The sequence below is a fragment of the Hipposideros armiger genome, unplaced genomic scaffold, assembly GCF_001890085.2.
Source record: "Hipposideros armiger isolate ML-2016 unplaced genomic scaffold, ASM189008v1 scaffold_467, whole genome shotgun sequence".
NCBI lineage: Eukaryota > Metazoa > Chordata > Mammalia > Chiroptera > Hipposideridae > Hipposideros > Hipposideros armiger.
Genome location: NW_017731817.1, coordinates 370,357 through 376,356, shown reverse-complemented (window position 1 = coordinate 376,356; position 6,000 = coordinate 370,357). Strand labels below are relative to the sequence as shown.

At 44.9% G+C, this 6,000-nt stretch overlaps 1 long non-coding RNA gene across 1 annotated transcript in view; it reads right to left on the bottom strand.

Moving 5' to 3' along the window:
- Nucleotides 1-6,000, bottom strand: part of LOC109395395 (uncharacterized) — a 110,217-nt gene that overhangs the window by 39,254 nt on the left and 64,963 nt on the right. The window lies entirely within an intron of this gene.

Sequence of the window (6,000 nt, the reverse complement as noted above, 5' to 3'; positions counted from 1 at the left end):
TGAGTCACTGGCGACAGCGTAGGCTGCAGGCCCTGTCGCAGTGGGCTGCCATAAGCTACCATGTGTGGCCTGCAGCCAGCGTGAGCAGGCAGCAGCTGGTGTGAGCTGCCAAGAGCCGCTGTGAGTGGCTGTACAGAGGCCGGTCACTGATCTGCCTCATTCAGAAAGAGCGCAATAATAATAATACCAACATGGGCTAGTGAAGCAACGTCCTCCACAACTAGACTGAAGAATAAAAGGACAGCAACTTGTCTGTTCCCCTTCCCCTGATTCCCCAGTGCTGTTCCCCTCCCTCAATTTCCCAATTAAAAAAAAAAATCTTAAAAAAAATAATAAAATATTCCTAAGTTGTCTTTGCATTCAGAGTCCCTTTGCATTCTGAATCCCTTGTTTGACTCAGAGCCCATGTCACTGCCTATTCTTTCAGTGTCATCATTTGTCTCTCAAGGGCAGCCTTTACTAAGAGAATCCACAAGTACTAAAGGCTCATGGGGCTGGGCTCTTTGCTGTCAATCTTTGATTCTTGCTTCGAGAAGAGTGCCAAGGACCTGAGGACTTACCATTCTCCCCACTCCCTCCCCCTCGTGAGTAAAGAGTGCTTCCCTCTTCCTTCTGGGATTTTACTGCAAGCAGCTGACACCCAGTTTCCATGTCTGGACACTGGTGCTTTTGATGTTCATGGACATGCAGGCAGTGACAATTGCGGCCCAGCCAGGGCGAGAACACCCTCGATTAGAAGATGCATCTGATCACATAGATGCTGATAATGTCAATCAAGCTCTGAACAGATCCTTGATGAAGTTCAGCTCTGTTTGGTCATTGCAGAAAACACAGTGTTATTATTAATTGGCCTTCGCATTTGTACCTATTTGTTTTTCATAACAGCTTCACATATCATACAATTTATGGCGCAAAATTCAATGTGTATTCACAGACTACACCGATAAATCAACTTCAGAACAACTTTGTCACCCCAAAATAAATCCTGAACCCATTAGCATCCAGGTCGCATTACTTCCCCCCAGCTCCTAGTCGTCTCAACAATTCATCTACTTTTCATCTCTCTGGATTTGCCTATTCTGGATATTTCATACAAACAGAATCACAATATGTGACTGGCTTCCTTCACTTAGTACAATGGTTTCAAGGTTCATCCATATTGTAGCTTGTATCAGTTCTTCGTAACCTTTTATTGTTGAATAACATTCATTTGTGTAGACATACCACGTTTTATTTATCTATCCATCAGCTGATGGACACTTGTGATGTTTCCACTTCTTGGCTATTATGAATGATGCTACTGTGAATATTTGTGTCCACCTTTTTGAGTAGACGTATGTCTTTATTTCTCTTGGGCACATACCTAGGAGTGGAACTGCTAGGTTATTTGGTAATTCCATGTTTAACAGAGGAACCACCAGACTTTTCCAAAGCAGCTGCACAATTTTATAATCCTGCCGGCAATAAATGAAGGTTCTAATTTTTCCACGTCCTTGTCTACATTTGTTATTATCAGTCTTTTTTATTATAGCCATCCTATGGGTATGAGCTGATAACTCAAGGTGATCATTGCATTTATTGTGAAAGCAATTTCACTTGAATTTGCTCTTTTTTTTTTTTTTTAATTTGATCCTTTGATCCTCACTTCTGTCGACATTCCTTATCCACAGACAAGGAAGCAAACGCTGACTGAGTGACTGACTAACTGGCTACCGGCTACAGAGTGAGCTGGACAATGATGACGATTACAGGTAAGATGGGGAGGGTGGGGGTTGGGGCAGGACACAGCACTGCCATTCCACTTTCGACGACATGCTTCTGCTGCTGGCTTTCACAGGACACAACAGCTGAACCGTATTGACCTGCAGTGGCTCAGTGACATGAGTCTGATTTTAGGAAAAGGCCCAGTTGTAGCTTAGGAAGTACAGAGGCAAAAAAAAAAAAAAAAAAGTCCCCAACTTGCCATGAAGTCTCTTGCTTTGCCTTCACAGCCTGCAGTAAAAGGCTACACGATCCAGATGAGTCTCTTTGGGGCACATCTGTTCTTGGAATTATAACACTGAGGAAGAATAACAGTCTAGGTCTACTCACCTCTCAGTAGGTACAGTGGATGTCAGCCTCGGCGGGTAAGCTGGAGTCACTCCTTTTTGTGCTCATGAACTGAGAGAAGGAAAGAATTTCTGCATATGCTTACATTTTCTATTCATGAACTACCTCCTTTATGTGCACACAAATCAATATTTTATGAAATAAATTCCTTAGAGTTTCAGTGCTACAGTACCACTCTTTTGTGGTCAGAGAAAACCCACCTGCTACTGAACCCCAGTGGAGCAGGTGCAGAGGCCTTTAAAGAAAGCTTTCCTGCCTCACCAGTGAGGCCAGCTTCTAATCACTGGACTGGGACATTTTACTGGACTCACAGTGCAACAGGTTGACTGGCACGTGGTATGCCTCTGGAAACCAAACCTTTTTCTTTCAGGATTTGTCCCAAAGATGTGTTACATTCTTCATATAACAACAAAACGATGTTATTGACAGGGCCTTTCTCTGCATACGTGGGTGTGGTTAAAAGGGTTCATGCCCTTCGCACATCTGAGGCAATGCTAAGGTTTTCCTGGTCACGCCGACAGCAGCTGCTACTTGTGGCACCTGGCACTGCTTTTGGTTTTTTTTCGGTTTTTTTGAAAAAGGAAGGCAGTATATAACAGTATTAAATAACCTATGTCTAACAACTTTTAATTACTATCTTTTGCTTCCAAACCCTGGTCTACTCATTAATTTATACAGATGCAATCAATGTGCATATACTATTTTGTATTTTCTTTATTTATCTAACATAATATTATAAAAGTGTTCTACTTTATATGTTTTTCATAACTATTTTAATGGCTGTATAATATCTGTCATAATGTGCTAAGCCTTTTCCTATTGTTAAACACGTGGCTTCCAGTTTATGTCCCCATAATAAGATCTTTTGCTCCATTTTATTATTTCATTAGGACCCATTCTCATAGAAGAAAATTTAGTTATTGAACACCTATTGTATACCCATGGACTTGATGTGAATTAGTCATTATTTCTTCAACTCTATTGTATTTTTTAAATTCCCATTTTGCAGATAAGAAATGAAGGCTGAGAGATGTTACGTCACTTAACTTCAGTGTCTCAGGTTCCTAACCCATAAAATAGAGAAAATAATAGTGAATATCAGCTGTAAAGTACCAACAGTGCTTGGCACGTAGTAAAACCGCAACCCGTGAGAGCAGCGAGAATGACCATCACAGTCCTATCTCCACTGTCAACACCAAGTGCCTTGTCTCAAGAAAAATAATGAGAAAGGGGCCTGGTCTGATGCCAACGCTTCCCCCCATGACACCGCACTGCCTTCCTGTGGGAGGGCGAGGCCAAAGAATATCTTTATTCTCTTGTTGTTTTCCACAACTGTTCGAGCAATTTAGAAACACCTGGCACCGGTTTGCCTCAGCTGCTCAGATCACAATCAGCCTGAAGCCTTCACTGCCATGAGCCACTCATTTCTTATCTCAGCGTCTTCCACACACCCTTCTGATGGCCTTTTGCTTTGGATCCCACAGCCAGGCAGGCTCCTTGGCCAGGCAGATGACTAAGGGCCGAGAGCTTGCAATTTTCACAGGTGGCCTGGGTAGTTAGGTGTTGGCAGCGCAAGGACCCCACCAGAGCAGGGTCCCCAGGGGCTGTTGGTGGGGCGCTGAGCCTTCCTGCTCTCCAGGGAGGCAGGGAGAAAGCTGGGACAGAGCAGTCACCTCCGAAAGGGAACAGGACCGGGGAGGGAGGCAGCAACTGGGACCCAGGACATAGGTCCGTGGCTCCTTTCTGTTGATCTGAACTGAAACTCCATCTCTGAGACCCTTTGGGGAGAACAGGCACTGGCCAGAGGCAGGGGGTGAACAAAGCCCTCCACCTACTGTCATCTCCCCTTCAGTGAACGAACTGCTTCTCCTTCCCTCTGGGGGACGACTGGGCCCTTGGGGTGTAACTGGGAGAGTAAAGCCTGAAGATGGGGTGACAGCTCCCACCTGCCTCTTCCTCCTGACATGCCTGCTAGTCTGCCATGAATGTGGGACTTGCTTCTATGGGTAAAATGGGACTGCCTGTCTTGTGCCTCTCTGTCTGTGCTCTATCACTTCCTCAGGGTCAGTGTCACCATGTAGTATCCAGGGTTCCCTTAAATACAGATGGAATAGAAGGCTCTGATTCATTGTGACATAAAAAGATGGGAAAGGAGGTAGGCAAGCCCCTCTTTACTGAGCCAGGACCTGTGCCAGGCACTACGCAGTCCCTTTTTCTATTAATTATTTAACCATCACAAGACTGTAAGGCAGGCGTATTCCCATCCACCTCTAAGTGAATCAAGACTTAAAAGTGACTTTCCCAAGGTCATATAGCCAAATATTTGGTGAAGCCAGGGTTCAAAGTTAGATCTGTCTAATTATGAAAAACTTGTATTCTTTCCTCTTATATTAGAACACCTTCCAAATCTATACCCCCCTTTCACCCTACACCTCACATATCAAAACTTTTAAAAAGCGAACCAGGTGTTAATTATTTTAAAATTTGACTTAAAGTTGAGAACTGTGCAAAGACACCTGTCAGTGGATTTGTGTGCTCTGGCAAAGTTAAGCTGGGAAAGGCGGACACTCTTACAGCATCTCATCCTCACGTGGTCCTAGCAGCTTGGTCCCTAACAGGGACTTGGGACCTGGGAACTCAGGGTGCTGCAGCCCCGGTCACCAGGCACCTGTTCCCAGGCTGTCTTCCCCATAAAACTTGATTCAGGTCTGCCGTCACCAGCAAAATCTGAATGTAAATTGTCCTTTTTCAGGTAGGGGGGGTAGGGTCAGTGTTTCAACACTTAACCCTCTTTCATGGCCAAACACAAACTAATTAGGAAAGTTCAAGGGGTAAAATAAAGGAAATAAGGGGTTCTCGGCCCTTCCCCTTTTAGAAATGTAAAGAAGATAACTACTGTGGTGGGGGCAAGAAAGGTCATGTTTACCCACAAAGTGCTGCCATCTTCCTTACAATCCCTCGCTTTCAACTGAGTTTACATAATAAACTCCTGAGGTAACGCTGGTTGCCACAGGTTGACCGGAAGGCCTACGTGAGTCATATTCACATTTGCTTGATTAAAGAGAGAAACAATGAATTAGTTGTGAACGCAGTGTGTTTGGAAGACAGGAACTCTCAAGGCATAAAGTCCATTGGGGGAAAGCTTATAGGTATAAAAACAAATAAACAAACAAACAAAATAAACAGAGCCATGGGCCTACTTAGGACGCTGCAGCAGAGTCAGTGGGAGCGTCCCCGGCTGATGTTCGTGGGAGACTGAACTGTTTTGGCGGCCTTGAGTGGTCAGGAGTCGTGTTCGTTCACCAGTAGGTGTCCTGGGTCGGTTGTGAGGTGGAAAAGCCAGTAAAGACATTCTAAATGGTGAATAAGGCAGTGGTGTCTGATTCCTCAACCAGGTCCCTGTCACAAGGTGACCTGGAGGCCAGTCTAACTGCCCCCACCTTGGTGACAACCCCTGCCAGGGAGGCTTGTGCCTCTATCAAGGCTCCTCGTCCAAAAAGGGGGAAACCGTGTGTATTGCAACAAATGTGACAGTTTGCATGGCTCGAGTACAGGTGCCCTATGCATGTGACAACTGAGGAGGTAGGAGTGAGCTGCTACCAAAAACTGGTTGCAGACATCTGAACACTCTTTCTGCACTGAAGGCCCTGCCTCCATTCCCCCACATTTACACTTTCTTTCTGGAGGTTTGAAGCGTGACTGTTTCAAGCAGTGATTCAGAAATGGGGTTTTGTGACATCTCTCAGGTGCAGGAGGCACTATTAGCTGACAGATGCAGACTTGATAAACTGGTGCTGGCTTCTGCAGGTGCTCAATCAATATCCTGCCAGATTTCTGTGGGAAGAAATACACACAAAATAATGGACAAGATTTCTGGAGTTTCAAAACAAG